Below are 26,303 nucleotides of genomic sequence, written 5' to 3'. Positions count from 1 at the left end.
GATCATGCAGCATGCTTTACTTGCTTCTATTGCCACATTCCATACAAAGAAGATAATTCTTTCTGATCCGCTCAAGTTTCCTCATTATGGAATAATTCCTGAAACCATGTATCGTGGTGTTGTAGAAAAGAGCAATGTCTTGGCTGACTATAGGAAACTTCCTCCTATCAGACCGAGAGTTCTGTCTCCAGAGCAGCAAGCAGCTTTGGATGCACCAGAAAAGCCTACCAACAGAGGAAATAGGTTTTCAATGAAAGAGGATCCTGAGGAATGTAAGTCCAAGTCCTCTAAACGCAAGTCTGGTGAAGGCGATACTTCTCAACTGAAACCGAAAAAGATAAAGAAGATGGCTCGCAGACCTAGAGGGAACACTCCTCCAAGCACATATAACGCGGATAAGCAAAGTGAGGAAGAAGAGGTTCGTCATGTCTCACCCCGAGAGCCCACTCCTCCACGATCTCCTACTCCACCAGAATCTCCAAATCACAACGGAGTTCCAACTCCAACCCCATCACCGAAACAGACTATTCCACTTTCTGTTCCCATTGTTACTACACCCCTTACCACTCAAGCAACAACTTCGACAACCTCACCACCAAGTACTTCAGTTCCTATTTCTACTATACCCTTATCTTCTCCACTTATAACCGAATCAACAACCACTACTATTCCCAAATCCACTGTGGAAGTCAATGTATCTGATACAGGGGCTACTACAGTGATTGAAACTCCCATCGTTAACAAACTACCTTCACAAACCCCATCATCTAATTCTGGTGCTACTCTTGGGGGAGACGATGAGGAATTTGACTCGATCTACTACAGTCCTTACCGACTTCAAACCGATGATGAGACTGATGCTCCTGTCTCAAGTAAACAAATACAAGGCATTCATGAGAAGTTGGATAGATTGCTTGCCGACAGCAAAGCCTATGGTGGTGGTGTTCTTAAAGCATTTCTGGAGACAGCTATTGAGCAGTATACTCTGGCAATTGATAATTCTACGAAGGCAGTTAATGAGTCTACCTCCACCTGTAAGCAGGCCACCAAAGACGTTTCTGAGATTGTTCATACAACTCAGATTTTTCTTGAGTCGTTAAAGTCTCATGCTGACACTCATGCAGCTCACTATCAATCCTCTGTGGACTTCTTTTCTAAGTCCCTTCACAATGAAACTACTATGTTTGAGGCTGTACGCTCTGAGCTTAAAACAGAGACCATTTCTTTCTTACATTCAGTGGATTCTCGTTTTGATGCTCTGGCTGCTAATCTTGCAACATAGAGTGCCTTGAAGGAAGATTTGGCTAAAAAGCAAGCTACAATCGATGTTCAGAAAGTGCAGCTGGCCCAGGCGGAGAAAAAAATTTCCTTGTTAAAAACTTAGAGGGCAGTTTATAAAAGTTGTGCAGGAGATGTGAAAGCTTTGCTGATTAATTTGCTTGAAACGCATGATCCAATCTTAACTCTGACTATTCGGAATCATCTTCACACCAAACTCCTTCCTGCTATTGGCGTTTTAAGTGAAATGAAAGGTGTTTCAGAGGGGGTTGTACCTCCAAAACAAGGGGGAGAGAGTAGTCCTCGTTATTTTGTTAAACCGAGACTGGTTGTGAAGACAGAAGATGAACAACCGAAAGCAGAAGATGAACAACCAAAAGTCACAACAGAACCGAAGGTTAATTTAGCTTCGGGTTCTGGTTCTCAATCAAAGAAGAAAGGGGTTAATGATGACTGTGAGAGCAATGTTGAAGAAACTATAGCTGACACTCTTATACGAAAGAAAAGAAACAGAGAGCTTGATGAAATGATGAAAGTGGTTAATGAAGCAGAGGAGCAGGAAAAGAGAAACAAGGGAGAAGAGGATGTCTTGCAATGCAAGAAGGCTCTGTTTCCTGAGTGGAACAGAGACACACTTATCAATCAAGCTATTGAGTTTCCTTCTGTTTATTGGTTGGAACCAGTTGCTTCATTTGATTGTGATAACTCTAAAGACTCGTAGTTTGATATGCCTATTACCAGAAAAGCTTTTACTTTTCACTTCTTTGAGGCGACTGTTGAGTTTCCACATCCACACCCGAAGGTTGACAGGGAATTGATCGATTTTTACTTGAAGTGTGGTCAACCGCAGTACTTAACTTGGAGTGCTCAGAAGATTGTAAAAGTTAAGGTACTGAAACCTTCACCTGCTGGGAGATTCGTAAATGTCAATTTCAAAATCACCCGTGGTTCAGCAAACACGGTGTCTATAATCTCTCTAGCAGATCTTCCTAACCTCAATCCTCATGACTGGATTCTGCTATACAACATTTTGCTCTCTAATCCTAGGGAGTATGAGCCGATTTTAGATCATCTTAAGAGAATGTTGGCCTCCTATATCCATGAGCTTGCAACTATGGATCAGGAAATAGCAAAGGTGATGAATAAAAAGCTGACTGTGAAGCCAACGCCTAAACCTGGTGATGTAAACATGATGAAATTGGGACAGATAGATTCAGCAAATCTAACTGTCATGTTCACAAAAGCAGAAGGACTCAGGTTTCTGTTTGCTCTGGCTGATAAGCATCTGTTTTCAACAGACTGTTTGGAGCATATCATCAATATCATACACCGATGCAAGCAGAACTCAGGAGCTGATAAGAACTTTACTGTCATGCTTCGTTGGTATATTACTTTTTGCCATCATATGATAGCCATTATATCGAAGGTGTTCAAGACTATGAAGAAGCCTCCTGCTGTTAAAAAGGAATGAGGTTTCGGCTCCAAAGACGCAAAGGGGGAGATTGTTGAGTCTATTTGTGTTGCTTCTTGGGCCATATATTTTGTATCCGGATTGGGCCTGTCCATCCGTGTCTATCTAGATTAGTTTCGTTGTTATCTAGATTAGCTGTTAGGGTTATAGTATATATATGCATGCATGTATGCGTATATTGATGACGATTATTAATTACATAGATTCTTGTAACCCTAAGCACCTCTACAGATTGAAGTTCTTTATCGAGCTCTTCCGAGGTGTTATCGCATTAATCATACGACATATTCAGTGCCATACTTGTGTTCTTTGTTACGTTCTTATTTAATATCCTGCTTACAATCATACGATCCTAAAAGAACTTTGTTCTAACACCATCCTTTACATCTTGCAGATATTTGGCGCAGCTTCGCTTGAAGTGTCCCTTATCCTGGCAATAGAAGCACTGTGCTTCCTTTGGGTTTGAAGAAGGAGTAATGGGAACTTTCTTTGTCCCACTTGAAGAGGAACCATCAAGAGTCTTACCCTTGGTACCCTTCGAAGGGCTTTTCCTCTTCTTCCCCTTCCCTTGCCCAATTGCAACCGCTTTACCCTTAAGGCTATTTTCAGCTGTCCTTAAGAGTCCTTGAAGTTTGCTAAGTGTGACTTCCTCCTTGTTCATATGATAAGTCATACGAAACTGATCATAACTTGGAGGTAAGGAATGGAGAATGATGTCAATCGCCAATTCCTCATGGAAGTCAACATTGAGCTTTAGCAACCGGTCAACAAACCTCTGCATCTTCTACAAGTGACCAGTGATGGGTTCACCATCATTCATCCTTGCGGTTATCATGGAGGAAATGATTTCATACCTCTCTTGACGCGCGCTCTGATGGTACCTTTCCATCAGATCTAGGTGCATCTCATAGGGGTAGAAATCTTCATAAGATTTTTGGAGTTCCGGAGTCATTGTGGCCATCATGATGCAGGACACCTTGGTGGCATCCTTTTTATGTGCAATAAACTCCGCAAGCTTTTCTGGAGTAGCAGTGGCTTCATTAACAACCTTAAGCTCCCTGTCAAGGACATATTATTTGTCCTCATAGCGGGTAATCATCCTGATGTTTCTGATCCACTCATTAAAGTTGGATCCATCAAAGATGACCTTACCACACAAGTTCATTAGGGAAAAGGAGCCTGTCGGGTTTGAGCCAGCAGCGTTATTGGAAGACATCTGGAATAAAAGGAAGATAAGTTTCATTAGATTAAGAGCCCTTAATAAGTCACCCAAATGAAATATTAAGGCTAGGATCCAACAAACTATTTATAAGTGGAAGAGGGATGCCGTAATCCACACTATAAAATATTTTAAGGTAGGTAAATGACGATTTACCAATTTCCACCATAAGAACGAAATATTTTATTATTAGGTTTTATTGGTTTTGAAACTCCTAGATCTTTTGAGATACATTGAACTTTTCAATGGCATGTATTAGGTCCACTTTAGTGTTGCGTCTTTGGGCTCGTTAGCTAGTCCAAGTTTTGTCTCCGGTATGGGCCCGTCCATCTGTGAGTTCCGTATAGGGTTTATTATATATACATGCTTGCATGCATTCATAAACGTAATGTTTTTGATAGAGATTTAATTGCGTACTAGTTCTTATCATTTGTAACCCTAGAATCCTCTACAGCGGAAGTTCTTCATCGAGCTCTGCTGAGGATTGAGTTAATCAAATCATTTGATTCATTCAAATCCATTCTTGTGTTTTTATTTAATTGTTATTACTTTCTTTATTCGCCTGTTTTAAAGATCTAATCGATCAAAGAGTTTTATAAACTCGTCAATTGGTATCAGAGCAGGAGGCTGTGTAATTCATACACATCTCTTCTATGAAAGAAGTGATTAGGGTTATTCCGCATTAACTGATATTTATTGAGCCGTCACTCCATAATTGACGTATCTCTTTATTTATTCGTTTTGCCCTAATATTACATATTACAAGTCTGATCTTTCAAACAGGTTAAACGATCAAGCATGGATGAGTCTCAATCTAATCCTATCAACATCTCAAACAGTATTGGATCAACGACAAAGATTCCTATTCTTTACACCCAGGATTACGAAGTTTGGGCGCATGATTTTGAATACTATGTCATCGGATCTGAAGATAACGGGTATCTTATTTGGGAAGCTATTGTGTCTAGACCATTTGCTCACTCAGGAACATCCAGATTCATTAAAACTCAGAAAGAGTATAATGATCTGTTAAAAGATGTAAAAGACGTTGCTAGGGACGAAAAGGAAAAGTTTCAGTGCAACATTAAAGCATTGAGACTGATCCGATTCGCTCTTCAATCTGATACATTTACGTTGGTGAGTTCCTGCAGTACCGCTAAAGAAATCTGGGATAGGTTGCGTGAGCTGTATTCCACAGATGAAGATTTAGAGCATTCTATCCAGACTTTGCTTTTGTCTGAGTTTGGAGAATTTAAGCAAAATTCTGATGAGACCGTCACTCAGACGTTTGATCGCTTCAATCATCTTCTTAGCAAGATGATCAAACATGATATCGAAAGGAAGTTGATTGAACAGAAGGTCACATTTTTGAATCGCCTAAGATCTGAATGGAGAGCTGTCGTGTCCACAGTTAAAGCTCATGAGCAGTTCAAGTCATATTCACTGGCAAAACTGGTGGGAATTCTGAAATCCCAAGAAAAGATTGTCATGCAAGAGAAGAATGTGGTCTCAAGTTTGGGGTCCTTGGCACTCCTGTCTAAAAGCAAGAATGTAGTGGAAGATGAAGATCTGAACCTGGAGGACTATGATCTTACTTTAGAAGATTATGCTATGATGGTGTCCAATCCAAAAGTGTTCATCAAGAAGAGGTTTCCTACCAATAAAAACCGAAATTGTCAGGGAAGCTACAGTTCAGAAAAGGTAAGGGAGGAGCCGAAGACTGAGGAACCAAAGAAAGAGGCGAAGGTTGAAGGAGATTCTGGTGTTAGCTGCTATTACTGTGGAGGAAAGAATCATTATGCCAAAGACTGTGTTCTGAAGAAAATGGCAGAAAAGGATGAGGAGAAAGATGAAGAAGCAATGTTGATGAAAAATCTTGAAGTGATCAAGAGAAAGAAAGTTGCTACTAACCCTTCTATGAATGCTCTTATTGTACAGGGTTCGGCAGAGGATGATGAGTTCGGTGGCGTGCAACTGTGGTCGACCGACTCAGAAGATGATGAGGTGAGAAAGCCTTCACATGGAAAGGCGTATGTCGCAAGAGACGGTGAAAGCAGTGGAAAGTGTCTAATGGTGACTGATGTATCTCACATAAGGGGATAAAATACTGATGGTGGAAACGAGGATACTAAGGAGCGAGAGGACTTATGCTTCACAGAAAAACCTCTCAGTGTGCAGATAAATGAGCTTGATGAATTGATCAAGAAGGTACAATCTCTTTTTATCTCATTCAAAGTTCCACAGAAATCATATGAAAAAGAATTAAATAACATAAATTCAAGAATCTCAAATCTGGATAGTTGTTTAACTCAAACACGGGTCACCAATTCTAACCTAATTGACCAAATAAGCAGGGTGTCATCCAAGAGTAAGGAGCAAAGGATGTGGATTGAGCAGAAGGAGTCGAAGCTGATTAAGTCTAAAGATGAAAACATTTATTTACAAAGAGACAATTTGAAACTTTTAAAACATAGAAATATTTTTTGTTTGATTGCTAAAAGACTTTATGCTAATATTACTCAACTGCATCTGAATTGTGAAATAGGGCAAAAAATACATCACATGATTTTACCCTTCCTTGAGTTTAAGGAGGATGAAATCGATGTTGAAGCATACAACTGTGAAATTGTTGTATCGTCTGATGATGTGAACCCTACCTATATGTACGGTCTGGACAAAATAGAATCTTTCATAAAGTCCAAAGACCATAACGACATGCTGAAAAATCTTTTGGATGAAAACAATAAGCTGAAACTAAGGACCGAAACCATACAAAAATTCGACTCATTGAGTGCCAATTTAAGTTTAGAAAATAAAATTAATGTTGAAAACGCATCTGAAGAAGGTGGATTCTCCCCCCTCAACTTGTGAGCTTGGTTGTTTTGAAGAAGGTGGATTCTCCCCCTCAACTGAAGCGCCATGCTTAGGAGGTTCGTTTGGAACGTGTTCTCCTTCGCCCATTCGTTTAGTTGCATCTTCGACGATTTGCTTCAGATGGTCGACTTTGTTGTCTACTGCCCTGGCTTCCGATAGTGTAGCTTTCTTAGGTTCATCGAATAATTCCACAAACTGATCGAACAGATTAGAAATCGAGGCCGTGACTTGACCTGTTTGAGTGAAAATCTCTCCAATTGCTTCTTCAGTAGCCTTTAGCTTCTTAACGTAGCTGTCATCGAAAGTCACATAATATGTTTCTTCAATTTTTCTAGAACGTTTGTTTAAAACCCGGTATGCTTTTGAAGTAAGTGAGTATCCCAGAAAAATTCCTTCATCCACTTTAGCATCAAACTTGTTACGATGTTCTTTGGAGTTGAAGATGAAGCATCGTGAGCCGAACACATGGAAGAATTTTATGTTCGGCTTCCTACTATTGATGATCTCATAAGGAGTAAGAGAAAAGCACTTGTTGAGATAAGACCTATTCTGAGTAAAACATGCTGCAGCAACAGCATCAGCCCAGAAATATAAAGGAAGAGAAGCGAAACTTAGCATCGTTCGGTCCGCCTCACACAAGGATCGGTTTCGTCTTTCGACAATTCCGTTCTGTTGAGGCGTGTAGGGGGCTGAGAAGTTGTGACTGGTACCTTTTTCTGCCAAAAAGTCTTCAAATTCTTTATTCTTGAATTCCAGTCCATTGTCGCTCCTGATGTTGCGAACAACTTTTCTCAGTTGCACTTCAACCTGCCTGATGAACATCTTTAGCTTAGGAGTAGCCTCAGATTTGTGCTTCAGAAAGAACACCCATGTAAAACGTGAGAAATCATCAACAATAACAAGAATATACTTGCTACCGCCAATGCTTTCGATAGATGATGGACCATACAAGTCAATGTGAAGCAACTCAAGTGGTTCAACAACTTTTGTGTTTATAATAGATGGATGACTTTGATGACTTTGCTTCCCCATTTCACATGCAGCACACAAATGTTGTCGATCAAACTTGAGCAATGGGAGACCCCTAACATGACCTCCTATGACAAGCTTGTTGATGTCTTCGAAGTTGAGATGTGAGAGCCTTCGGTGCCACAACCAGCTTTCGTCAGAATGAGCTTTGGATAAGAGACATATAGCTGGATTTCCATTGATTGGTTTGAGATTGAGAGGAAACATTTCGCCTTTGCGTTCTAACTTGAGAATCACCCTTTTTGATTTCTTCTCTATGATTTCTAAACCTTCATTGTCAAATGAAAATATTGGGTCGTGTTTTGTATAAAGTGTTGCGTCTATTGGGCTCATTAGTTAGTCCATTTTGTATCTGCGGTATGGGCCTGTCCATCCGTGAGTTTAGTAGGGTTTAGTATAAATAAATGTGCTTGCATGCATCTTAGAAAAAAAAACGATAGAATAGAACGATCAAAGATTTATTTCAGCAAGTTTATTGTTATCGTTCTTGTAACATTAAATCCTCTACAGCGGAAGTTCTTAGTTGAGCTCTGCTGAGGATTGTTTGATCTAATCATTCGACATATTTTGATCCACACTTGTGTTATTTATTGTTTTTGTGTTCATTGCAATACCTGTTACAAAGATCTAATCGATCTTCAAGTTTGTTTTATAACTTAACAATTGGTATCAGAGCAGGAGGCTGTGTAATTCATACATATCTTTTCTGTGAAAAAGGTTGCGATTAGGGTTATTCCGAATTAACTAATATTTATTGAGCCGTCATCCCATAATTGGCGTAACTCAGCATTTATTTGTTTTTCCCTAATTTAATATATTACAAGTCTGATCTTTCAAACAGGTTACTCGATCAAGCATGGACGAGTCACAATCAAATCTCATTCACATCTCAAACAGCATTGGATCAACGACGAAGATTCCCATCCTTTACACCCAGGATTACGAAGTCTGGGCACATCACTTTGAAGATTATGTCATTGGATCTGAAGACAATGGATATCTTATTTGGGAAGCAATCATGTCTGGACCATTCACTCATTCAGCAACGTCAAGAATCATTAAAACTCATAAAGAGTATAATGATCTGTTGAAAGACGTAAAAGATATTGACCAAGACGAAAAGGATAAATTTCAGTGCAATATTAAAGCATTGAGACTAATCATATTCGCTCTTCAATCTGATACTTTCAGGCTAGTGAGTTCGTGCAGCACTGCTAAAGAAATATGGGATAGGCTGTGAGAGCTATATTCCACAGACGAAGATCTCGAGCATTCCATTCAAACCTTAATTTTGTCTGAGTTTGGTGAATTTAAGCAGAATCCTGAAGAAACTGTTACTCAGACGTTCGATCGCTTCAATCATCTTCTTAGTAAGATGATTAAACACGATACTGAAAGGAAGTTGATTGAACAAAAGGTTACGTTTTTAAACGGTCTTAGATCTGAGTGGAGAGCGGTTGTGTCCACTGTTAAAGCACATGAGCAATTCAAATCTTACTCATTGGCAAAGCTGGTATGGATTTTGAAATCCCAAGAAAAGATTGTCTTGCAGGAGAAAAATGTGGTTTCAAGCTTGGGATCATTGGCCCTTCTGTCCAAAAGCAAAGGTGTGGTAGAAGATGAAGACCTTAACTTAGAAGACTATGACCTTACCTCAGAAGACTATGCAATGATGGTGTCAAACCCGAAGAGGTTCATCAAGAAAAGGTTTCCTACCAATAAGAACCGAAATTGGCAGGGAAGTTATAGTTCTGAAAAGGTCAGGGAAGAACCGAAGGCAGAAGAACCAAAGAAAGAACCGAAGCTGAAGGAGATTCGGGTGTGAACTGCTACTATTGTGGAGGAAAGAACCACTATGCCAAAGACTGTGTCCTAAAGAAAATGGCAGAAAAGGATGAGGAGAAAGATGAAGAAGCTGTGTTAATGAAAAAGCTGGAAGAGATCAAGAGAAAGAAAACTGTCACTAACCCTTCAATGAATGCTTTAATTGTGCAGGGTTCGGTAGCGGATGATGAGTTCGGTGGCGTGGAGGTCTGGTCAACCGACACTGAGGATGATGAAGTCAGGAAGCCATCTTATGGAAAGGCTTATGTTGCGAAAGATGAAGGAAGCGGTGGAAAGTGCTTGATGGTGTCGGATGTATCTCAAATGAGGGGATACAACACAGACGGTGGGAATGAAGACACGAAGGAGCGAGAGGACTTGTGCTTCACAGCAAAACCTCTCAGCGTGCAGTTTAATGAGCTTGATGAATTAATCAAGAAGGTACAATCTATTTTTGTTTCATTCAAAGTCCCACAAACTTCATATGAAAAAGAATTAAAAAATGTAAATTCAAGAATATCTCATCTAGACAGTAGTTTAACTCAAACACGGGTCACCAATTCTAACCTAACTGACCAAATAAGCAGGGTGTCTTCAAAGAGTGAGGAACGGAGGATGTGGATAGAGCTGAAGGAGTTGGAGTTAATCAAATCCAAGGATGAAAATATTTATTTACAAAGAGACAATTTGAAACTTTTCAAACAGAGAAATGTCTTTTGTTTAATTGCTAAGCGTCTTTACACTAATATCACTCAACTTCATTTGAACTGTGAAATAGGGCAGAAAATTCATCACATGATTTTGCCCTTCCTTGAGTTTAAGGAGGATGAAATTGACGCTGAAGCATATAATTGCGAAAGTGTAGTTTCGTCTGAGGATGTAAATCCGACATATATGTATAGTCTAGACAAAATCGAATCTTTCATAAAGTCCAAGGACCATAAGGACATGCTGAAAAATCTTTTGGATGAAAATGATAAACTAAAACTAAGGACCGAAACCATACAAAAGTTTGACTCATTGAATGCCAACTTGAGCTCAGAAAATAAAATTGATGTTGAAAATGCATCTGAGCTTAATGAGGACGATGATATGAGTGAAATTTTTGTAGAGGATGAAGTTGACTGTTCTGAGTTTGTCAAGAGCGAACCCGAAAACCACAAAAATCTTATTTCAGAAAATTCTGTGGAGTTTGCTCGTCTGTCCCAACAAAAGTCCCCGATCCTTGAAGAAAAGGCTGTTGTATACCAAAAGGTAAGGACGACTCCAAATCAGGTGTATAAGGTCACAGGTGTAACCGAACATCAGACAGCCGAACTCACAGCCATTGTAAACGAAGATAATGCAGATGGTTGTGATGAGTTCTTCTGGTCCGCCCCTATTGACAATGCTGACGAAACCGTTGGTCTATCAGAAAGGACGTCCTGGAAAACCAAAGGCAGATATGTGCCAGAGCCTTTGAACAAGCCTGATAACTTCGACGTGCCAAGTACCAGTGGTACAAAAGATGTTCCTGAAGAAAAAGGAGTTTCTGCAAAAGAAGTCACTCCTTCAGGCGAAACATCATCAGTTCAAAGTGAACCAGCTAACAAAAAGCAAAAGCAAAAAGCGAATATCCATCGACAGCCAAAGCAAGTGAAGAATCAAAAACAGCAAAGGAATCAGAGATACAAGAAGAATCTCTCTGATCGAAAATAGTTTTGGCAATCTCAAAACGCCCATTTCTCTTATCATGACATAAATTCAAAGTCAGAGAAAAGTACTGTTAGATCGCAAGAAAGTAATAACAACCAAAAGGAGAGGTTCGGTTCTGAGGATCATAACAACCGAAAGGACAAGTTCTGTTCAGAAAAATATGACAACCGAAGGCAAAGGTTCGGTTCAGAGAACACAAGCTACCGAAAGCATAGGTTCGGTTCCGAGAGAAAAAGCGACCAAAGTTCTAGGATCAGTCCCACTAATGATCAAAAACAAAAGGGTCACTTGGTACCTCAAGTCAAGAAAACATCTCAGTCTAAATTCTCTCGTTCTACTTCTTCTAATTCTTCTAATTCCTCTCAACCTCATTCTAAATTCAATTCTGTTCACACTCAAAAACCAAAATCTTCAACAGATCTGAAAGGAAAATCGAAGGTTTCATCAGTCAAGACAGATCAAAATCATCCCAAAGTCCAAATACCTAAACTAGAATCCAAACCGACAACAACAAATCTCAATAAAATTAAGGTTTTCACCATTAAAAAGAAAGATGAAAAAATGTTAATAAAAAGAATATATCTTGTTGACATCTCTCTTACTATTCCTGTACCTGTGAAAGGCTCACATGGACCCAAGAAACTTTGGGTTCCTAAATCTGCTTGATTTTTGCAGGTTATCAGTGACGAGCAGTTCGACGAAGAATGGTATATTGACAGTGGCTGCTCACGTCACATGACAGGAAGGAAGGAAGAGCTGAGGGATTTCGGTCTCTTTCAAATGGTGGAAATGTCAAGTTAGGGAACAACTCATTCGGCACAATAAAAGGCTATGGAATGATAACAAATGGAGATTTTACAATTAGAAAGGTCGCATACGTTGAAGGAGTACAGCACAACCTCATCAGTGTATCTCAGCTTGTTGGAGGTACCGGTCTCAAGGTCTCATTCGACGATGAGGGTTCGGAAATAATAGAAAAGAAAATGAAAAGGGTTATTCTCAAATCAGAGCGCAAAGGCGAAATGTTTCCCCTGAATCTCAAACCCATCAAAGGAAATCCAGTTATCTGTCTCTTATCCAAAGCACAATCTGACGAAAACTGGCTGTGGCACCGAAGGCTCTCTCATCTCAACTTCAAGGATATCAACAAACTTGTCACTGGAGGTCATGTTCGAGGTCTTCCATTGCTCAAGTTTGATCGAGAACATTTATGTGTTGTGTGTGAAATGGAGAAGCAGAGTCGTCAAAGTCACCCATCGATTGTAAACACTAAAGTTATTGAACCACTAGAGTTAATTCACATTGATTTGTGTGGTCCATCATCTATCGAAAGCATCGGCGGTAGCAAGTATATTCTTGTCATTGTTGATGACTTTTCACATTTTACATGGGTGTTCTTTCTGAAGCACAAATCTGAAGCAACTCTGAAGCTAAAGATGTTTATCAAGCAAGTTGAAGTGCAGTTGAGGAAAGTCGTTCGCAACGTCAGGAGCGACAATGGGCTGGAGTTCAAAAATAAAGAATTCGAAGATTTCTTGGCCGAAAAAGGAACCAGTCACAACTTCTCCGCTCCCTACACCCCTCAACAAAACGGGATTGTCAAAAGACGAAACCGATCTTTGTGTGAGGCAGCCCGAACCATGCTAAGTTTTGCTTCTTTACCTTTATATTTTTGGGCTGATGCTATTGCTGCAGTATGTTTTACGCAGAACAGGTCATATCTCAATGAGCGCTTCACTCTCACTCCTTATGAGATCATCAACAACAAGAAGCCAAATGTCAAATTTTTCCATGTATTCGGCTCACGGTGCTTCATCTTCAATTCTAAAGAACATCGTAACAAATTCGACGTCAAAGCCGATGAAGGGATTTTCCTGGGATATTCTCTCACTTCGAAAGCCTATTGGGTATTAAACAAGCGCTCGAGGAAGATAGAAGAAACTTATTATGTGACTTTTGATGATAGCTATGTCAAAAAGCTGAAGGCCACCAAAGACACAGTTGGAGAAATTTTTTCTCAAACAGGCCAAGTCACAGCCTCGATCGCAAATCTATTTGAGAAGTTTGTTGAGTTATTCGATGAACCAGAGAAGGCTACTCTCTCGGAAGCTAGTGCAGCAGACAACAAAGTAGATCATCTGAAGCAACTCATCGAAGATGCTGCCAAGCAAATGAATGAAGGAGGATCAAGTCCAAACGAACCTCCACAGCAAGATGCTTTAGTTGAGGGGGAGGATCTATCTTCTTCATCACAGCCGAGCTCACATGTTGAGAGGGAGAACTGTTCTCCAGTTGCTCCCGAAAGCCCAGCTGTACCTGAAAGTCCAATAGTACCCGAAGGTGCTACAACACCCGAAAGCACGACACCACCCGAAACTCATGTAGCTCCGGAAACTCAAGACATAACTGAAAGCTTATCTGTCGAGGGGGAGAATGCCGATATGCTTTATGACGATGATAGTCAATCTAAACTAGAAGAGATGGTAAATGCTGAACTGGATCCATCTTATGATCCAAATTACCCTCCTTTTGTCAAATGGACCAGAGATCATCCTGTTTCACAGGTTGTCGGTAATGTCTCTGAAAAGGTCCTGACCCGATCACAACTAAAGGCAAAGCAAACTTCATTATTTTCAAAAGTAGAGTTCTGTATTTTTAACTCCTTCGTCTCAAAAGTTGAACCAAAGACAGTTAACACTGCTCTTGATCACTCCGATTGGGTTCAAGGTATGCAAGACGAACTTAATGAATTCGAAAGGAATAAAGTTTGGCGCCTCATTCAAACTCCTCAAGATGCCTCGGTTGTTGGTCTCAAACGGGTCTTCAGAAATAAGATGGACAAGGAAGGCAATGTGATACGAAACAAAGCCCGTCTCGTGGTGAAAGGATACTGCCATGAGGAAGGAATCGACTATGAAGAAACTTTTGCTCCTGTAGCTAGGCTGGAATCCGTTAGAATATTTCTTGCCTATGCTGCACACCAGAACTTTGAGGTCTACCAAATGGATGTCAAGTGCGCATTCCTAAATGGAGAACTTGAAGAAACGGTGTACGTGGAGCAACCACCTGGATTCGTCAATGAAAGGTACCCCAATCACTGTTATATTTTGGACAAAGCGGTATATGGACTGAAACAAGCTCCGAGGGCCTGGTATGAAACGCTAACCAAGTTTTTAAAGATGTCCAAATTCAAACAAGGTTCGGTTGACCCGACCTTCTTTCTTAAGAAGGAATGTAACCACCTTATGATTGTTCAAATCTATGTCGATGACATCATCTTTGGCTCAACGAATCCTAGCTTAACGGCTGAATTCAGAAAGCTGATGGAGACTAAATTTGAAATGAGCTCAATGGGTCCGATTAATTTTTTCTTGGTTTAAATATTAGACAGGGACCCGAAGGCATCTTTATTAACCAGGAAGCCTACACCAAGACTCTCCTTGCGAAGTTCGGAATGATGGGAGACTCAAAGGTTAAAGTTCCAATGGCGTTCGGCACCAAGCTCACTCCATCCTTGGATAAGCCAGCAGTTGATATTATGCTATATCGCCAGATGATCAGCTCTCTGATGTACCTTACTGCTAGCAGGCCTGATATAACGTTCTCTGTTTGCTACTGTGCTAGATTTCAAGCGAATCCTCGTGAACCTCATATGCTTGCAGTGAAGAACATACTTCGGTATCTCAAGCGAACTACCTCTCTAGGCTTATGGTATCCATCCAACTCAGGATTCTTTGTTCAAGCCTACTCCGACGCAGACCTTGGAAAAGCACCATGGGAGGCTGCCAATTCCTTGATGGGAAGTTGGTTAGCTAGCAATCAAAGAAACAGACTTGTGTGTCTTTGTCTACCGCTGAAGCAGAATACATCGCAGCTGCCTCCTGTACATCTCAAGTGATTTGGATCCAAAGCCAGCTCCGGGACTATGGACTCAATATGAAAAAGATCCCACTATATTGTGACTCTGAAAGTGCAATTAGGATCTGTCATAACCCAGTGCAACACTCCAAGACTAAGCACATAGCACTGAGGTATCACTTCATTAAGGATCATGTGGAAGATGGGAACGTCGAAATTCATTTTGTTCGAATCACTGATCAACTGGCTGACATCTTCACCAAAGCTCTTCCTGAAACATCGTTCACAAAATTCTACAAGGGCTAGGTATGATGGAATCAGAGTCAGTACCAAAAATTACCTCTCAAGATCAAAAGTAAAGTGCGAAATAGACCGAAATGAACCGAACGCTCGGGTTCGGTTGCATAATCTGCTTTTCGCTCATCACTCAAAGGTAGTTTCCTTGGTTGTAGATCTTATGTATAATTGTTCCAAATGAATTTATCTTATTTTCAAAGTTATTCTCTTTTTCAAACCTATTTTCTTTGGCAACCAAAATAAACCGAACGTTCGGGTTCGGTTCCAAAAATTTTTCTCACCCGAAACAAACCGAATGCTCGGATTCGGTTCCAAAGTTTTTCTCAACCGAAATAAACCGAACGCTCGGGTTCAGTTCCAACATTTTTTTTTGTATTCTTTTTTTTGTGTCTTAATTTTTTTTATTTTTCATTATTATCAAAAATTCCAAAAATATTTTTTTTTATCATAAATTCAAAAACTCCAAAAATATTTTGTTATTTATTTTCTTTTTGGCTCTAATTTTTTTTGTGTGTTCGTTTATAGGGAAATCGTTTAATTAGCTAAGTGTCCCTAGAAGCATGCTGCTGTATGTGTCCAAAGCCTCACCTGATTCTGAATAATAGCCTTAATGACTTGGTATAAACAAACCTTGTCTTCCCAATTAGGCTCTCATATTTATTCTAATCATGAGCTACCTAACTCTCTTCTCACATGAGATAAGAGTTTTCTGCTCAGTCCTTCTCTTCACAGCAGAGGTACTTTGGTTTCTTTACAACATCTACATTACGTTTCTCCATCTTCTTCGTTTCACCAATGTAACCCTTGAGACTCTTAGAAATTACCACTGAGGTTTATGGTTACACAATTTCAGTGTTTATGATCTTAGTTTCGTGACACTACGAACTAAGTGAAACCCAAAATTCAATACCCAATACGAATTGACGGTGAACAATTAATTTGCTCTAGTTTTCACTAATGAATTGACGGACGTACCTCCATGAAATCTCAAATTTTTCTTTTGTGTGATTCCTATGAAATTGTTAAAACCAATAACATTTCTTCCCTTGGGATCCAGTTTTAATTTTTGTTGAGATTATATATATATATATATATATATATATATATATATATATATATATATATATATATATTCCTAGCCAAATTAAATTATCTCAAACCTACTTGTTCAACAGACTACACCGGTCTCACAAGTACTTCGTTCGATTTCTGTCTTATTTCAAGATTAGGAATTCTGAGTCGAAGCGAAAGCCACCCCCATAAGCCTAATTAAAAGAAGCCTTTCAACACTTCTTAATAAGTGTCTGATCGTTATTTCACTGGAAACCACACAAACACTTTAAGGTCTCTCTTGACTTTGAAGGAAGAGGTTCGTGCCCGGGATCCATTGTTTTGTGTCTTTATTGACATCACATAATCCCAAAAAAATTGTTGTTTTATTTCTTCTTATTTTTTACACACTCCGCATGAAAATCTTTTTGATTTTCCAAAATTCTAGTTTCATTAATTTCAAGGGGTTTTAATTGGCTTCGTTATTATAAACGATTGTGGTGGATTTTAATCCACGTGGATGAATTTTTTAAAGATGCCGTTACAATTTAAAGGGATAAGATGACGACATGATGACTCAGGCGGGAGTCCAATCAATTTGATTTCAAACGACGCAAACAGGAATGCGTGCGAATTGGAACCGTTTCATCTCCAAACGGCGCCTGATGGGAAGGCGTGTAATTAGGGCCTGACACTCTCTCTCTCATGCGTAATCATCGCCAGCGCCAACTATCACGCGTCAGTCAGCTCCGAAAAACCCTTTGTTTTTCGATCGAAGATTTGGAAAGATTTTTCTCTCTCCTTTACCCTCACTATAAAAGGCAGTGTAAACCACCATTTACCTCTTTACCGTGCCTATATTTCCAGAGAGCCAGAAATTCTTCTCCCTTCATTGTTCATCATCTTCTCCACTTTCTTCAAAGCAATGGCAGATTCTTCCTTAGTTCACGCAACCTCCCACATTTTGCCCATTCACCCACAGCAAAGCTTGATCATCGATTTAACCCCACATTCGTATGATGCGTTCATGTTCCCCATCATGGAGTGCCTGAAGTTTTCTCCAATCCCTCCTGCTCTTTCCAGGGCTGAGATTGTTCCAATGGAGTTCTTGTCTCAAATCTTTACTACAGCACACTACGACAAGGTCGTTGACAGAATCTTCTTCGATGTCTTTGAGCACAAGGCGTCGATTTCAAAGCAGCAGTTTTGCTCGCTGTTAGGGTTTGACACAGATTCTTCCAGGGTCAATCCGGAATCAATCCCCATGGGTCATCTGTTCAACATGTTCTACAACATGGGCTACACGGAGGTGCTTACTACGGTGACGAAATTCAAGAAGTCGTGCCTACCTCCACAGTGGAATGGGATGTTCACTGTTTTGTTCAAGGGTTTATCTGAAAAAAGTGTCGGGTCTGATGGAGCCAGTCGTTTATTTCTCTCCATCATGTATGGGATCTACAATGGCATCAACATGGACTACGGATCCGTTCTGTGGCAACAACTCATTCAGAGTCTCTCCTCAACTTCCCGACACTCGGAGATCTCTTATGCCAGGTTTTGGACTATTATCACGAAATGGGTGATGGACAAGTACCACGTCCCCATTGTCGCTGGTGCTCCAATGTCTTCGATTGGTACCTTCCATACCACGAAGATCATTGTGTCGGACGCTTCAAAGTTTCCTTTCAACGGGTCTATCCCGGAAACCATATATGGAGATGTTCCTGTTGATAGTCGGATTATCAAGACGTACAAGGAGTTCAAACGTTCGGGTCCGAGGGATCTTACTCCGGAGATGCTGAAATCAATACATGACGCCGACAAGCCTGCTCCAAGAGGCAAGAAGGCTGATAAGGGAAAACAGGTGGCCAAAGGGGAAAAAGGCCCGTCTCCAAAGAAAAGGAAAACCACCAGGCATGCTCAGTCTCCACAGCAGAAGAGGAGAAAAACTCAACCAAGGCGAAAGCTAGTTATCGCTTCCTCCTCAAGCGAGTCAGAGGGTGAGAGTTCTGATTCTAAAGGCTCTCAACGTGGCAACACTCCACCACGTTCTCCAACCCCTGAAGTTCATGTCTCTAGTTCTCCTATTTCCGATCCACCTAAAACCATTCCTATTTCTATTCCCCCCATAACTTCCACTACTCAAATACCATCCACCTCCATCCCAGTACCACCACCAATATTCACCGAAGCAACCACAACAACCACTGCAGATGTTAGAGCCAACGTATCTGATACGGGGGTTCATACTGACGCACCAAAATCCACTCCAGCACCCGAAACCACCCAAGCACCCGAACCCACACCTACACCCGAACAAACAACCCAACCCGAACCTACCCATACTACCGAACCACCAGCTTCACCACCACCATCTTCTCCTGGTCATGCATCAGAGGAAGAAGAACCACTCCTTGGTGGGGAGAATTGACTTTTGACTCGGTCTACTATAGCCTGTTTCAAGTACAAAGTGATGACGATGACGACGCTCCTGTCACCAAAAGGCATCTCTAGGAGCTCCATGACAAAATTGACTCGCTCATCGCCTCCTATTCCACTTCTCAGTCATCCCTATATCAAGCTGCAGTTCAGAAAATTGTTGAAGCTTACTCCAAAGCTCAGCAAGCTTCCCTTGCTTCTGCCACCACCGCCATCGATGCCTCCACAAAAGCTTGTCAGGCTGTGACCAAAAAAGTCGATAAACTATTTACTGATGCCTCTTCCCTGTTAAAGTCTTTACAGGAGAGTGCCAACGCTGCCAAGACTACTCTGGAACCTATTGTCCACCAGCTGGCAACATCAGTCACAACTGAGTTGAATTCCTTCGCTTCTCTCCGTCAATCAATTTTGACGACAACTCAGCTTTTCGCACAACCATTGAAGAGCGTCTCTCCAAGCTTCAAGAAGATTTGACTGCCGAGAACACTCTCATGGATGCTCTCGCGAGGAAGACTACCGCTCTGAAGGTTAAGAGCATTCAACTCGCCCACTCTCAACAGGAGATTGAATCTCTTCGATCTGAAAGAGAGGTGATAAAATCGTGTGTTTCGGATGTCCACTCTGCAATTTCAAACATCCTAGAAGCACATGATCCAATTCTTAACTACACTGTCAGGCGTGACCTTGCAGAGAAACTCGCTCCTGCTCTTGCCCTACTTAGCAAAATCGAAGGGCTCCTTGATTTCGTGTCCATTCCGAAACAAGGGGGAGAGAAGGAAACAATGTCTCAACCACCTCCTACCTCAACAGCAACTCACACAACCGAACCTCCTCCAGTAGGTCAAGCCTCCGGTTCTTGTGTGAAAGACAAAGGCAAAAAGATTGCTGAGGAGAGTGAAGATGAAGATAAAGCGACAATCGCCGACCTATTGAAGCGTCAAGGTCAAGACAAAGAGGCTGATATCAGTGCTCGTGTGGCAAGAGAGGTTGAAGAAGCCGAACGAAAACAGAAGGAAGCCCACGACCTTCTTGAGAGTACGAAAACTCTTTTTCCTACTTGGACTCTCGAGAGGATGATTAAAGAAGCCATTGACACACCGAGTATCTTGTGGCTGGAACCTGTGATCTCTCTAGATTGTTCCAACACTGTCGACTCACAGTTTGACATGCCACTGACCCAAAAGGTGTTTATCTTTCATGCCTTCTCCAACGTTGCAGAGTTCCCTCATCCTCATCCATAGGTTGATCGGGACTTAATCAATTTCTATCGGAAGGCTGCTCAACCACAATATCAGACTTGGAGCGCTCAGAAAATTGTCAACGTTCGGGTCTTGAAGCCGTACAGTGAAGGTAACTTCATCAATGTTCAGTTCAAGGTACTTCGGGGATCTGCCAAAACCGAACATGCTATTTCCCTTGCAGATCTTCCTAACCTTAATCCCCATGATTGGATTATCTTGCACAACATCCTCCTCACCAATGAAGCTGAATACGGTCCGATCATTGACCATTTCAAGAGGATGCTCGTGTGCTACATCATGGAAGTTGCACTAATGGATCGTGAGATTGCGAGCATATTTAGGAAGAAACCTACAATATCTCCTGTTGGCTCTGCCAGTGATCTCAATCTGATGCAGATGGGCAAAATTGACCCGAAGAGGAACTCGGTCATTTTTACCAGGAACGAAGGACAGAAATGTCTTTTCGCCTTGGCTGACAAACACCTCTACACCACTGCCTGTTTAGAGCATGTTTTGGGGATCATCCACAGATGCAAGCAGAACACAGCGGATGATGTCAAGTACTTTGATGACATGATTTAATGGTACATTCGGTTCAGACAGACTATCCTGGCGCTAATCTCACGTCTGTTTGATACTACGAAGAAAGTTTCCGTTGCTGGCCCAAGCAAGAAGAGGAAGTAGTCTCGCTCCAATTTGACGCAAAGGGGGAGATTGTTGGGTCGTCTTTTGAATAAAGTGCTGCGTCTATTGGGCTCTTTAGCTAGTCCATTTTGTATCTCCAGTATGGGCCAGTCCATCCGTGAGTTTAGTAGGGTTTAGTATAAATAAAGGTGCTTGCATGCATCTTAGAAAAAAAAACGATAGAATAGAACGATCAGAGATTTATTTCACCAAGTTTACTGTTATCGTTCTTGTAACCCTGAATCCTCTACAGCGGAAGTTCTTAGTCGAGCTCTGCTGAGGATTGTTTGATCTAATCATTCGACATATTTTCATCCACACTTGTGTTATTTATTGTTTTTATGTTCATCGCAATACCTGTTACAAAGATCTAATCGATCTTCAAGTTTTTTTTATAACTTAACAGAAACTTTAAGACCGGTACCTCCTACCAGTTGACCCACACTGATGAGATTATGTTGTAGCCCTTCAACATACACCACCTTTCTTATTGTAAAGTCTCCATTGGTTATCATCCCTTAACCCTTTATCATTCCATAAGAGTTGTTGCCGAACTTGACATTTCCACCATTCTGAAGAGATCGAAATTCTCTTAGCTCTTCCTTCCTTCCTGTCATGTGACGTGAGCAGCCACTGTCAATATACCATTCTTCGTCGAACTGCTCGTCACTTATAACCTGCAAAAACTAAGCAGATTTAGGAACCCAAAGTTTCTTGGGTCCACACGAGCTTTTCACAGGAACAGGAATAGTAAGAGAAACATCAACAAGATATGTTCTTTTTATTAATGTTGTTTCATCTTTCCTCTTAATAGTGAAAACTTTGATTTTGTTAGGGTTAGTTACAGACGTTTTGGTTTCAGGTTTTGACGTTTGAGTTCCGTATAGGGTTTATTATATATAACGAATCCTAGCTTAACAGCTGAATTCAGAAAGCTGATGGAGACTAAATTTGAAATGAGCTCAATGGGTCCGATTAACTTTTTCCTTGGTTTAAATATTAGACAGGGACCCGAAGGCATCTTTATCAACCAGGAAGCATACACCAAGACTCTTCTTGCTAAATTCGACATGATGGGAGACTCAAAGGTTAAAGTTCCAATGGCATTCGGCACCAAGCTCACACCATCCTTGGAAAAACCGGCAGTCGATATTACGTTATATCGCCAGATGATTGATTCTCTAATGTACCTCACTACTAGTAGGCCTGATATAATGTTTTTTGTGTGTTACTATGCTAGGTTTCAGGCGAATCCTCGTGAACCACATATGCTTGCCGTGAAAAATATTCTCCGGTATCTGAAACGAACCACCTCTCTCAGTTTATGGTATCCATCAAACTCAGGTTTCTTCGTTCAAGCCTACTCAGATGCAGACCTTGGAGGTTGTGGTTTAGACAGGAAAAGCACCACTGGAGGCTGCTAATTCCTAGACGGGAAGTTGGTTAGCTGGCAATCAAAGAAACAGACATGTGTGTCTCTGTCTACAGCCAAAGCAGAGTACATCGCAGCTGCCTCCTGTACATTTCAAGTGATTTGGATCCAAAGCCAGCTCCGGGACTATGGACTCAATATGAAAAAATCCCACTATATTGCGACTCTGAAAGTGCAATTAGGATCAGTCATAACCTAGTGCAACATTCCAAGACCAAGCATATAGCACTGAGGTATCACTTTATTAAGGATCATGTGGAAGGTGGGAACGTCGAAATTCACTTTGTTCGAACCACTGATCAACTGGCTGACATCTTCACCAAAGCTCTTCCTGAAGCATCTTTCAATAAAATTCTACACGGGCTAGGAATGATGGAATCAGAGTCAGTACCAAAGAGTACTTCTCAAAATTAAAAGTTGGAAGCAAAATGTACCGAACGTTCGGGTTCGGGTCCTGTTTTGGTATACCGAAATGAACCGAACGCTCGGGTTCGGTTGTATCATCTGATCTTCGCTTATCACTCAAAGGTAGTTTCTTTGGTTGTAAACCTTTTGTATCATTTTCTCAAATTCATTTCACTTATTTTAAAAGTTCTTTTCTTTTTCAAACTTATTTTTTTTTGCATCCGAAATAGACCGAACGTTCGGGTGCGGTTCCAAATTTTTTTTAACCGAAATAGACCGAACGCTCAGGTTCGGTTCCAAATTTTTTTTGTGTCTCATTTTTCTAATTTCTCTTTAAATCAAAAATTCCAAAATCTTTTTATTTTTTTTTTAAATCAAAAACTCCAAAAACAATTTTTTTATTACTTTATTATTTGTTCGATAATTTTTTTGTTTTGTTTTGTGTCTCATATTTTTGTGTGGATCTTTATGGGGAAATTATTTCACTAGTTAAGTGTCCCTAGAAACATGCTGCTGTATGTGTCCAAAGCCTCACCTGATTCTGAATAATAGCCTTACTGACTTGGTACATACAAACCTTGTCTTCCCAATTAGGCTTTCATATTTATTCTAATCATGAGCTACCTGACTCTCTTCTCACATGAGATAAGAGTTTTCTGCTTGGTCCTTATTTTAACGGCAGAGGTACTTTGGTTTCTTTACACCATCTACATTACTTTTGTCCATCTCATTCGCTTCATAAACATAACCCTTGAGACTCTCAGAAATTACCACTGAGGTTTATGGTTACACACTTTCTGTGTTTATGATCTTAGCTTCGTGTCACTATGTACTAAGTGAAACCCACAATTCAATACCTACTATGCATTAACGGTGAAAAATCAATTTTGCTCTAGCCTTCACTAACGAATTAACGGACTTATCCATGGGGATGGAAAGTAAAATCTCTAATTTTCTTTTGAGTGATTCCTATGAAATTGTTAAATCCCATAACATTTCTTCCCTTGGAATCCAGTTTGAATTTTTTTTTTGAGATTTTACATAAATTATTTTATCTTGCCACTTAAATTATTTCAAACCTACTTGTTCAACAGACTACATTGGTCTCACAAGTACTTCAGTAGATTTCGGTCTTATGTCAAGATCTGGAATTCTAAATTGAAGCTAAAGCCACCCAAATTAGCCTGATTAAAAAGAAGCCTTTCAACACTTCTCAATAAGTGTCTGATCGTTATTCAACGGGAAACCACACAAACACTTTAAAGTCTCTCTTGACTTTGAAGGAAGAGATTCGTGCCCGGGATCCATTGTTTCGTGTATTTATTGAAATCACAAAATCCCTCATATATGTTGCTTTATTTCTTTTTCTTTTACACACTAAGCACGGAAATCTTTTTGCTTTTCCAAAATTCTGGTTTCATTAGTTACAAGGAATTTTCTTTAATGGGATTTGAAGTTATAAAAGAGTTGTGGTTAATATTGATCCACGTGGTAATTTTTGCTTTAAGATGACGTTTACTCTAAAAGGATAAGATGCTGACTCAGGTGGGAGTCCAATCGATTTGATTTTCAAACGGCGCTTGGAGGCCAGGCGTGCGAAGTGGAACCGTTTCGTTTAAAAAACGGCGCCTGATGGGAAGGCGTGTGAATCGGGACTGTTATTCTCTCTCATGCGTAATCATCGTTTCTACCAACTGTCACGCATCAATCACTTCCGAAAAACCCTTCGTATTTCCCTCGAAGATTTGGGACAGATTTTTCTCTCTCCTCTACCCACAATATAAAAGGTAACTTCAACCATTGTTTACCTCTTTACTGCACCCAAATTTCAGAGAGCAAGAAATTCTTCACGTATTCTACTGTTCATCATCTTTCCCAACTTCCTCACAACAATGGTGGATTCATCATCAGTACATGCCACTTCCCACATCCTCCCGATTCGTCCCCAACAGAGTTTGATCATTGATCTTACTCCCCAAGTCTACGATGACTTCATGTTCCCGATCATCGAGTGTCTCAAATACTCGCCACTTGCTCCTGCACTCACCAAAGCTGAAGCAGTTCCTATGGAGTTCTTATCCCAGATTTTCGCCACTGCTCATTACAACAAGTCAGTCGATAGAATCTTCTTCGACGTGCTTGATCACAAGGCGTCAATCTCCAAGCAACGATTTTGCTCACTTTTAGGGTTTGAACCTGATTCATCTAGGGTTAACCCTGAATCGATTCCGGTGGGTCACATGTTCTCTATGTTCTACAATATGGGGTATACTGAGGTGCTGACAACGGTCACGAAGTTCAAGAAATCGTGTCTGCCTCCTTAGTGGAATGGGTTGTTTACAGTGTTGTTCAAGGGGCTATCTGAACACAGTGTTGGATCAGACGGAGCGAGTCGTCTATTCATCTCGATTCTCTATGGGGTCTACAATGGTATCAACCTAGATTATTGGTCGGTCCTATGGCAACAGCTCATTCAGAGTCTAGCTTCTACTTCTCGGCATTCCGAGATTTCCTATGCTCGATTTTGGACTCTCATTACAAAATGGGTGATGGACAAGTACCACATCCCCATTGTTGCTGGTTCTCCAATGTCTTCGATTGGTACTTTCCATACCACGAAGATAGTTGTCTCCGACGCATCAAAATTTCAATTCATTGGCTCTATCCCTGAGTCGATGTATGGAGACGTTCCGGCTGATAGCCGAATCATCTGGACCTACAAGGAGTGTCGTCGCTCTAGTCCTCGAGAGCTTACTCCAGAGATGATCAAGTCTATTCACAAAGCTGACAAGCCTGCTCCAAGGGGAAAGAAGACTCAAAAAGCCAAAGACAAGCAGGTTGGCAAGGGAGTGAAGGCCTTCTCCCAAGAAGCGTAAAACTACAAAGTCTGTTCAATCCCCTCCGTTGAAGAAGAGAAAAACCCAACCAAGGCGAAAGCTGATAATAGCGTCCTCCTCAAGCGAATCTAAGGAAGAGAGTCCTGACTCTGACGACTCTCCTCGTGGTAACACTCCTCCACGATCGCCTACCCCAGAAGTTCATGTTTCCACTTCACCAATCTCTTCTCCACCTGTCACCATTCCTATTTCCATTCCCCCCATAACCTCCACCACTCAAATACCACCTACCTCCATCCCAGTACCCCCTCCTATCTTTACAGAAGCAACCACCACAACCGCCGAAGTAAGAACCAACATATCTGATACGGGGGCTCCTACTAAAGCACCCAAACCCACACCAACTACCGAAACTACATCCCAACCCGAACCTACTACAACTACCGAGCCTCCACCCTCACTACCACCCTCATCTCCTGCTCAGGCAGCAGAGGACGAAGAACCATTCCTTGGTGGAGAGGACATGACCTTTGATTCGGTCTATTACAGTCCTTATCAAGTTCAGATTGATGATGATGATGATGCTCTGGTAACCAAGAAGCATCTCAAGGAGCTTCACGAAAAGATAGATTCGCTGATCGCCTCCTCTTCTTCATCCCAGTCTACCATT

Source organism: Lactuca serriola, chromosome 3, assembly GCF_051521515.1.
Source record: "Lactuca serriola cultivar US96UC23 chromosome 3, Lser_US96UC23_V15, whole genome shotgun sequence".
Taxonomy (NCBI): domain Eukaryota; kingdom Viridiplantae; phylum Streptophyta; class Magnoliopsida; order Asterales; family Asteraceae; genus Lactuca; species Lactuca serriola.
The sequence above is the reverse complement of the archived record's forward strand: the minus strand, read 5'-3'. Positions refer to the sequence as shown.